This window comes from Aristolochia californica, unplaced genomic scaffold, assembly GCF_029961685.1.
Source record: "Aristolochia californica isolate CCGP_79_NKW_82.1479 unplaced genomic scaffold, dmAriCali1.0.hap1 SCAF_8, whole genome shotgun sequence".
NCBI classification, from domain to species: Eukaryota; Viridiplantae; Streptophyta; class Magnoliopsida; order Piperales; family Aristolochiaceae; genus Aristolochia; species Aristolochia californica.
In genome coordinates, this window is record NW_027182279.1 from 36838144 (window position 1) to 36849453 (window position 11310).

Sequence of the window (11310 nt, forward strand, 5' to 3'; positions counted from 1 at the left end):
TTAATTATTAAATAATTTTTTTACTAATTAAGGTAATAAAAATAACAATAATTTAAATGATAAACAATTAATTAACTAAATAATATCATTATGTAAACAATTGAATTGTTAGGTACGTTATTAATAATTATTTAATATTTTAAATTATCAAAAATTAAGAATTAATCGTTATTTCTGTTGACTGTAGGTTGATTTATATATTCCTTTTGATGATAACAAAACTTAATTGATTTATACTTCACCTTCACCTTCAGAAAAAGGCCAATTTAGAACTCAAAATGATAAATTTCATAAGAAATGTAATGTTTGTTTTGAGTGTGAAAAACCAAGACATAGAATCAACAAATGTCTTAATTAGAAGAAAGAACTCCATCCTCAAGGAAATATCCCAAAAACAAAAAACAAAATTTTGATATCAGTTTGGGATGCAATGGAAGAAGAGTCTAGCCACTTGGAAGAAGAAGAATGTGATATTGGACTCATGGCTAATTGAAGACATTGATGATGAGTCTACCACTTTCGAAGAAGTGAGTGACTCAGACTATGAACATGAGCTTGGATTACTTTTAGAAAAATCCATTCATAGTCTTAAAATGCAATGCTCAACTACACGAGATTGTAAGGCACAAGGAAGAGCTAGTTGTGTTGAATGAGGCAAATGAAAGCCATATAGAAAATACCTCAAGACAAGATGGATTGATAGATAAACTATCATGTGATAGACTTACACTTGAGAAGAAGAGTTTAGATTTAGAACAACAAGTCAAAATTCTATCTTTCAATCCCATACCCAAGAGGAAAGTGTTATGGTCCCTAGCCATGGATCTAGTAACTCGGCGAGTTGAATAAGGATCCAGCACTGTTAGAGGGTTTTTTATCATGTTTTTGTGAAAAGAACTCTCTTATACTTCTCCTTTCACGTTCTAATTGAAAAGGAGTTCCCTTTTCTCAATTATAGATGCACCAATTCAATCAAGAGACTGTTTTAAGGATCCAATTATGAAACCCCACTTTATACCTCACGTCAATGAGTAGGGTTTCTGAATTCATGCAACTACCAATGCTGAATGTAAAGAGGGCAATCTCTAGCTCTTCTAAACTCGAAAAAGATAGATAAAAATACCTCTTGAAGACCTCCTTCAATTCAGCAACTCGAAAATCCCTTTCTTGATGCTAAGGCTCACACAAATCCTCCTTCCCTCACTGCTGGTTAGTGGAAGAGATGGATGACTATTGCAGGATGGAAGAGAAGGCTGATTCCTCCTCCTTTTCCTTCCAAGATCTCCTCAAAGAGTCCCCAATGGATGCAGTAAACCCCCAAGAGAGTTCACACCAAGAACCCTAGAATAGAGAGCCTAGAAGGAACCTAAATTACCCTAGTTTATGCTAATTCCGAACTTCCTTTATTTCTCCATCCTTACCCCTTAAATAGGGTAATTAACATCAACATAGGTTAGGGTTATTAAACCCAATTCTACCCCTACCTTTAAGTCTTATTACAAATCAATAAAATTCGAAATTAAAAGCAACATAAATAATAAAAGTAAAGTAGATGACTCAGTCTTATTGAGTCCATAACATCTGCCCCCCCTTGGAGATCGAGCTTGACCTCAAGCTCGGAAGCTGGGTAGACCTGGTGAAAGTTGTCGAGCCGCTCCCATTTTGCATAGTTGTGGCCGATTGCTGCCCAGTAATGGCATGCAGGGAGATGTCCGGTGGTTCTTCCTCAATCATATCCTCTGTCACCTCGATATCCTCATCTTCAACCTTATCGATAAAAAACAATCTTTTGCACTGATGCCCAACCCGATATGGTTCATCACAGTTGTAACATAGATTCTTAGCCCGCCGTTCTGCCATCTCAGCACTTGTCAATTTTTTTATATAAGGAGTTGTAGGATGACTAGATCTCAGATCCCCTGTCAAAGTAATACCCGGGTTGTTTCTTGGAGGAATGCGCTCCCCTGACCCTGGAGGTCATCTGTGTTGTGCCTGTTGTCGCAATTCTAAAGCACGAGCTATATTCATAGCGCTGGATAAGTCAACAGGTTCATAGAGCTCCACCTCAAGCTTTAAGGCCTCCGTCAGTCCTGCTGTAAATAGCGCAACTTGCTGATCCACTTGTACCATACTGCTGGCTCGTGTTAATTTTTCCTGGAATAATTTTTGATATTGCTCCACGGCCCCAGTTTGGCGTAGTAAAACCAGATTTCCCAAAGGGTTACTGTAAGCCGGAGGACCAAAATGGAGAGAACACAGTCGCTTATATTCATCCCAATCTACCACCTCGCTATCAACCTCAACTAGCTGGTACCAAAGTTGTGCTTCCCCTAGTAAGTGGAAAACAGCTACGTTGACTCGGTCATAGGTTGGGACTCGCTGATGGCTAAAATTTTTTTCGCATCGATACAACCATATCAAAGGGTCTTCTGATCCATTATAAGTAGGGAATTCCATTTTAGTATACCTCGGAACAGTGCCTCCCCCTTGGTAGAAGTGTCCCCCCGGAATGAGGGGTCCTTGCTGTCCTGAGAAACTCGTGCGCCTCGGAAATTCATCTCCCCCTCTGTTATACGAATGGTCCCCTCCTCTCTGATCTGGAATGAGGGGTACAGTCCCTCCCCCATGGTTGAGGTGTCCCCCCGGAATGAAGGGTCCTTGCTGATCCGAGAAACTTGTGTGTCTAGTAAACTCATCTCCCCCTCTGATCTGCGAATGGTCTCCCGGAATTGGGTTCTTGCCAGTGCTCAGATCAGTCTCCATGCTATCCATCCTTCCTTTCAAAGTTTCCAAACTGAGAGTGAACTTCTCCTCCAATGCAGCAAATTTCTTGCCAATAGTTAGACCATTCTCCATGCTATCCATCCTTCCCTTCAAGGCCTCCATATCGATATCAATTTTTGAGAACCTCTCTAGGACAATATCAAATTTTCTTTCAAGCAATTCAAAGTATTCATTGGTGCTTCTCTCTACCGGGTTACCCTGCTCTGATACCAAGTTGTTATGGTCCCTAGCCATGGATCTAGTAACTCGGCGAGTTGAATAAGGATCCAGCACTGTTAGAGGGTTTCTTATCACGTTTTTGTGAAAAGAACTCTCTTATACTTCTCCTTTCACGTTCTAATTGAAAAGGAGTTTCCTTTTCTCAATTATAGATGCACCAATTCAATCAAGAGACTGTTTTAAGGATCCAATTATGAAACCCCACTTTATACCTCACGTCAATGAGTAGGGTTTCTGAATTCATGCAACTACCAATGCTGAATGTAAAGAGGGCAGTCTCTAGCTCTTCTAAACTTGAAAAAGATAGATAAAAATACCTCTTGAAGACCTCCTTCAATTCAGCAACTCAAAAATCCCTTTCTTGATGCTAAGGCTCACACAAATCCTCCTTCCCTCACTGCTGGTTCGTGGAAGAGATGGATGACTATTGTAGCATGGAAGAGAAGGCTGATTCCTCCTCCTTTTCCTTCCAAGATCTCCTCAAAGAGTCCCCAATGGATGCAGCAAACCCCCAAGAGAGTTCACACCAAGAACCCTAGAATAGAGAGCCTAGAAGGAACCTAAATTACCCTAGTTTATGCTAATTCCGAACTTCCTTTATTTCTCCATCCTTACCCCTTAAATAGGGTAATTAACATCAACATAGGTTAGGGTTATTAAACCCAATTCTACCCCTACCTTTAAGTCTTATTACAAATCAATAAAATTCGAAATTAAAAGCAACATAAATAATAAAAGTAAAGTAGATGACTCAGTCTTATTGAGTCCATAACAGAAAGTTGGAGAGAAAAAATCAAAGCAAAATAGGAAGTTATCTCCCATTCATCACATTAGATGAAACTATTGCAATGAAATGGGTCACTAAGCCCACATTTGCAAAGTAAAGAATGAAAAAGGTATCAAACAAACTTGAAACCCAAATCAATTGAAAAAGGTTGTGGTATCCCGAAAGAACTTAGAAAAAAAGATTTGGAAGCCCAAATCACCTAGCGCATCAAATGTCATCCCAAAGGGACCCAACCTAAAATGTATCTCTAAGGGTTACATCTTTCATGGTGTAGGTATGTCTTCGAGCCAAGGCACCGAAAAATGTTTGGATTTTGGAAAACGGTTGTTCAAGGCACATGACCGGTGACAAGAAGAAGTTTGTTGAACTCAATACCAAAGATGGAGGTCATGTATCTTTTGGAGAATTGCAAAGGTGCCATAAAAGGATTTGGTAAAATGGGTACCTCAACCTCTTTCATATCTGATGTATATTATGTAGAAGGGTTGATGCATGACTTAGCATTAGTCAATTATGTGATAAAGAAAAAAATGTTTCATTTGAATAGCACAAATGCTCAGTAAAGAATGAAAATGATGAACTATTTCTAGAGAAACATACATATAGGAATATCTATGTAGCAAACATAGTCAATAGACCGTCAACTAGTTCCATATGTTTGGGTACAAACATTGATGAATCTTGGTTGTTGATTTTCAGGACTCTATGGATTACATCTAGGGTAAAGGAGAAAACACACGTTGGAGAAAAAAGAGGAGGAAGAATGGGTTTATGGACTTAGTCCAAACCCTCCCTCTTAAACTATATTTATAGATGCTAAAATTACAATATTATAATTATATCATTCACCCCAGTAAGAGTGAAGAAGAGATAGAAAACACAAACTAATTACATCAATGACACTCTAATTATATTATATCTTCCAACACTCCCCCTCAAGCTGGGAAGTAAAGGGAATAATCCCAACTTTAAATAAATAACATAAATATAGTAATAATCCGCTCCATCACGGTGTCCGCAGGATATGTGAGAAACCAAGCACAAACTCTCAAAGGGTAGAAATGGGTAATAAAACATAAGTCGAAACCAACCTCAAATGATTTCGATCGACTATAGTGGTAATAATCACTAAAGTAGGTAATGCCTGTCATTCACAAGACGACTATAAAAAAACCCAGGGTACCAATAAAAAGTATCAATGAACTTAAACACACCCATATATATAAAGGGGACCAACCAAAACAACGTTCCATAAGGGTTGGTCAAAGGAGGTAATGAGAGTCAAATAATGGATGGTACGAGAAAGGTTGCCAAATAACAAAAGGGTAATGATAAGAAAGATAAGATGAAAAAGTCGAGGTCACCATATACTTTATTTTCCTAAGTAGTTCAAATTCTTCATCATATGAACCAATGCCAACAATAGTCAACAAATAATGAACCCAATGCAAGCAACTGAGGAGTTCATCTTCAATAATAATGTCTCAATCAAAGAGATACAATAGCAACTTCGGTAATGAGGCAATGCCTAAATAACACGTACCAAATGTGCAGTTATATAGCAGCGGATAATTTATAGATAATGAAAGTCCCTAAGAGTAATAAGGACACATGAAATAATCCGCAGCAAGTCCATCCTTGAATAAAGAAGTTTTTCATCAAGTAATAAGTGGAGAATAATGTTAATAATCAAGCTGAAGTTAAGCCATAGCATATTACAAATAGTAGATAGTGGATTTGACAGTGAGTGAGTGAGTCAAGTCGAGTCACAAAAAAAAGAGTCACGCCGAGTTAAGGAGAGTCAGGTACTAAGTCAATCTAAGCAGTGTGGAAGACTCAGACTAAGTCAAGCGACCGAGGTGAGATGATCGAGTCAAGCTGACTCGTGAGTCCAAGTTGACTTGGTCCGAGTTAAGTATTGAGTCAGTCAGATCAGTACTCACTAGATAATGAGTTAATTCAAGTTTGGTTGAGCAGAGTCAAGAACTAACAAAGGACCAGGTCAACGAAGAGTAGAGTTAGGTAGGATAATGGAAAGATCAGCAAAGAACCTGCTTAATATGCAATCTTAGCCAACTCGGGATGGACAATAGTGCAGCAACAGAGATAACAGTATCGAACGATCAATGATGAAGTGGAAATTGAACAACGGGAAGATGCCAATAGACAAAGCAAACTTCCAAAAATAAACCAATTTGGCAGTGACAATTATACCTTCACCCTAGTATGAGTGAAGAAGAGATAGAAAACATAAACTAATTACATCAATGATACTCTAATTACATCATATCTTTCAACATTGGTTATGGCATAAAAGACCAAGAATGAAGTTTCAACCTCTCATCCTCTTCGACTAATCCACATGGACTTAGTTGGACCTACCCAAACCATAAGCCTAAATAGGAAGCGATTCACTGTAGTGGTGTTAGATGACTATTCCAGGTTGACATGAATAGATTTCCTAGCTCATGGGGATGATGCTTATCCAACCTTCGCTAAACTATGTGAAAAAAATGAAAAAATAGCAAGAATGTAACATTATCAAAATTAGGAGTGACCATGGAGGAGAATTTTGAAGTGCACAATTTGAGGAATATTTCACAAGGCATGGTACAAACCATACATTTTCAGCTCCTCCAACTCCTCAACAAAATGGTGTTGTTGAGAGAAAAAACAGAACCTTAATTGAAATGGCCAGAGTTATGCTTCATGCATATAAGATGCCATATAAGTTTTGGGCTAAAGCTATAAACACCAAATGTTATATCATTAATCAAGTAAGCATAAGGCTACTTCTTAAAAAAACTCCATATGAGTAGTATACAGGAACCCTTCCCAACATTACTTATTTTAGAATATTTGGATGCAAAGTGTTCATATTGAAAGAAACCAAAGGAAAAACAAGGGAAATTTGACTTTAGTACTGATATTGGAATTTTCTTGGGTTATTCTACTCATAACAAAGTATATAGAGTTTATAACAAAAGATATATAAGAGTAGAGGAGTCAGTTCATGTTTTGTTTGACGAATTGGATTCACCAAATCCAATTTCAACTCCTAGTTTTGATGTTGAAAAAGGAAACCCCTTCGATTAAACCCCGGGATCTCAACCTCAAGACAAAAATCTTAAAGAGAACCTAAATGACCTGAATAACCAAGATGAATCACTTATTGAGCCAATGAACTACAAGTTCATGGCTAGTCATAACCTATAACAAATTATTTGTGACCCTCAAGGCAAAATTACAACTAGAAGAACAACTCATGAGACTATGGCCAATAGTGTTTTCGTTTCTCAAACAGAGCCCAAAAACTTTGTTAAGGCCAAAAAAGAGGATTTTTGGATTATGGCATTGCAAGAATAATTGAACCAATTTGAAAGAAACAATGTTTAGACTCTTATACATAGACCCAATAATCAAAATATCATAGGAACATAGTGAAATGAAGAAAATCAGGTAATAGGAAACAAAACTAGGTTAGTTGCCAAAGGATATAACCAAGAAGAAGGTATTGAATTTGAAGAAACATATGCACCTATGGCAAGAATAGAGGCAATTCGAATCCTCCTAGCCTATGCTTGTCAAATGAAATTCTAATTGTTCTAAATGGATGTAAATAGTGCAATTTTAAATGGGTACATTAAAGAAGAATTATATGTTGAACAAACTAAAGGTTTTGAAGATATAAGCAAGCTTGACCATGTATAAAAATTATATGAAGCTTTATATGGGTTATATCAAGCTTCTAGAGAGTGATATGAAAGATAAAGTGAATTCTTAAGAAATAATGACTATAAGAGATGAAGTGTAGATAAGACACTGTTTGTTGGAAGATAGGGCCCAAGCCCACGTGACCAAGGAAGGCCCACAAGATGGGCCCAAGCATATAAGAAGTAGGGCCCACCATGATTACCATGAGCTGGCATCCTTTTCACATAAGTTGGAAGATCAAGGACTCACAAACGCATCTTTATCTTATGGTCATGTCCTAGAAGAGTTCTAGTTTGAGTTATGTTTGTCTTTTATCTATATTGAGTTATTTAATTATGCTAGGATTTTATCTTTAAGTGTTAGAGTTTGGGTATAATTGGGACAAAGGTAGTTTTATTGTAATTGGACTCTATTACTTTCCTTTATGATAAATAGAGGTTCATGTACTCTGATTATAATAATTTTATGAAGTCAATGAAGTATTTCACTTTTCCATAAATTCAACATGGTATCAGAGCAGGTTCTGTGAGTTGACTTGGTCAATGTACAAAGATAGTCAGATCCTTTTGTCTAAACCCTAAACCTTAAGTCTAGGTTTTTAGTTTTTTTTTTCAGTCCCTACACGCGTAGTTTTCTTTGCGTTTTCACCTCTATAAGGAGATTTTATTGTTGAAAATTATATATTGAAGGAAATATATTTGAGTCTAATTTCCAATGAAAAATGATTTTTTCCAAGCAGAGTTATCTACAGAGAGATATAAATATTTGCATGGGTGAAGGTCAAATTGCAAAAGAGGTTAGATTAGTAGTAGAAAACTTCAACTTCCGAGGTATTTTGTTTTATCAAGAGCTAGACTTTATATGGATAAATATATATCAAAATAAATATCTGTAAGTTTAGTCTTTTACCTAACCAATTTTTTATCTGAGTTATCTTCAATGAGCAATCGATATTTGAAACAGAAAAGATTAGATTGCAAAAGAGATTCGAGTAGCAGCAGAAAGCTTCAACTTCTGAGATATTTTATGCTATCAAGAAAGAGACTTTATATGCAGAATTATATATCAAAACAAAAATATGTAAGTCTATTTTCTTACCTATTCAACCAATTCTCGGTATGATATTTTTATAAGGTGATATTGATCTTGGAAGAGTCAATGATCATTCTGGAAAAAAAAGAGAAACAGTACCTAGTTCGGCCAGATGATAGAGACCGAAATCTATCAGATTATTTATCTTCTTCTAATTATATTTTATGAAGTGATGTTATACTTGGATGAAAGATATTTAAGTTTACTTTCATAAGGAGAAAATTTAATTTCAATCTGATCTATATTAAAAGATATATTCGAATTGGAAGAATCAAAGGTCAAGCTGGTAACCTGTTGCATTGAAAAATCCGAATTTAAGCCCATTGTTTTGAATCACTTTTTGAGTTGCTATATCAGGAAAATATCTCACTTCTCCTTGGTTTGAGGAATTATTCATAGATATATGTTATTTGGGCTTATTGCTGCATCTATGATAATTGGTTCAAGTTGGGATCACTGCTATTACCTCCTATCTTGAGGGGGAGAAGTAGAAGAAGTACAAGAAAGAGGTATTTTATTCTAAATGTTGTGGATAAAGTTTGTGTGACCAAAATATTCAAGAGAGGGGGAGCACAAATGAAGCTTGTGCATCTAAGAAGAAATTTTTATATCGGATTATTTCATGGGTTCTTTTACAAAGGTTATTATTTGGTTCGTGTTATATGTGTTGGAAGATGGTCGTGTTATATTCAGCATTATGTCTCTTTGGGGACATTATTATTGAAGAAGCGGTGTCCTCATACCATTATTTATTTGTCCCTATCAAAAATATAAAAAATGTCAACGGTTGGGATTCCATGACGGAGGAACTTAATAACACATAAAAAAATATAAAAAATGTCAACGGTTGGGATTCCATGATGGAGGAACTTAATACCCCGTCAAAAATATAAAAATGTCAATGGTTGGGATTCCATGTTGGAGGAACTTAATACCCCGTCAAAAATATCAAATGTCAACGATTGGGATTCCAAGACAGAGGAACTTAATACCCCGTCAAAAATATAAAAAATGTCAATTGTTGGGTTTCCATGATGGAGGAACTTAGTACTCCGTAAAAAATATCAAATGTCAACGGTAGGGACATCATGACAGAGGAACTTATTATTACATCTATGTTATACCCACTTGAATTGACTAGTTGGGCCTCACGGAAGAAAGCACCAACGAGAGGGTGACTGTTGGAAGATTGGAGGACTGCCATTTTATACACAATGATTCTATACATCATTTGTAGCAAGCTGGGAGTTCTTGATATTCTCTTGCCCCAACTTGAGGGGGAGTGTTGGAAGATTGGAGGATTGCTATTTTATAAACAAACATTATATACATCATTTGTAACAAGCTGGGAGTTCTTGATTTTCTCTCGCCCCCAGCTTGAGGAGAAGTATTGGAAGATAGGGCCCAAGCCCACACGACCAAGGATAAGAGTATTATAAGATGGGTCACACGACCAAGGAAGACCCACAAGATAGGCCCAAGCACATAAGAAATAGGACCCACCATGATTACCACGAGCTGGCATCCTTATCACATAAGTTGGAAGATCAAGAAGGACTCACAAAGGCATCTTTATCTTATGGTCACTTCATAGAAGAGTTCTAGTTTGAGTTATATTTGTCTTTTATCTATATTGAGTTATTTAATTATGCTAGGACTTATCTTTAAGTGTTAGAGTTTGGGTATAATTGGCACAAAGGTAGTTTTATTGTAATTGGACTCTGCTACCTTCCTCTATTATAAATAGAGGTTCATGTACTCTAATTATAATAAGTTTTTCAAAGACAGAGAGCTCTCGGATTTCCTGCGTCTTCTATTCGGGAAGACGTATGACATCCAGTGGGATAGGGTTTGATGCCAAACCCCATTCCGGAGTTTCCGATGAAGGGTGTGTTGAATAACCTTCCGGTTTTGGAATATCGGAGTCCCCGATTTTGAATGTTGCCGCCGTTGGGGAGACCGAGCCCTCTCTGATTTCTTGCGTCTCCTGCCCGTCTGCGATAGTGTCTCAGTCGATTGCCTTTGTTGTGGTCTCTGACCATGGATCGAGTGACTCGTCTATGGAAGAAGTCGCCTTGAGTTTCTGGGGTAGAGCCTGGTCACAAAGATCTCTCTGGTCTCCCTATGATGTCGATTTTGTGGGAACGTGGGTTAAAAATGGATTATAGAAGAGAGGGGATGGAAAAGGGTGCCGGAGTAGGGGATTTAGACTCGTCAAAGGGAGTCTACACCTTGGGTTCTAGGGGAACGCCCACCCTGGTCACTTAGGGAGAACGTAGATCCCAAATCCTTTCTTAGTTTTTCATTCCATTCAATAGCCCTTAAGCTAAATCCGAAAACAGAGTTATTACAAGAATGCCATTAAGGCTTCCCTACTTACATGAATCAAATCATTAAAAGACATATACGCGTAAGCCATTTTAACTCATAATTCCACTGTGTCACTACGCCTGAGTTCCTACTATCGAGACCACAACATCACTCCCCCCCTTAAAAACAAGGTTGTCCGCAATCTTAAACATGGGGTAGGCTTGCTAGAAAACGTCAATGTCCTCCCAAGTAGCATTGCTGGCGTCTGAGCGTGCCCATTGAACTAAAATCTCCCTGCGGTGTGCATTCTACTGAGCATTTAAAATTTGGGTTGGCATGAGAGATAACTGACCTTCTTCCATGGGTGGTAGAGATGACGTGAGGGGAGGGTCGCTGCCTTTGAA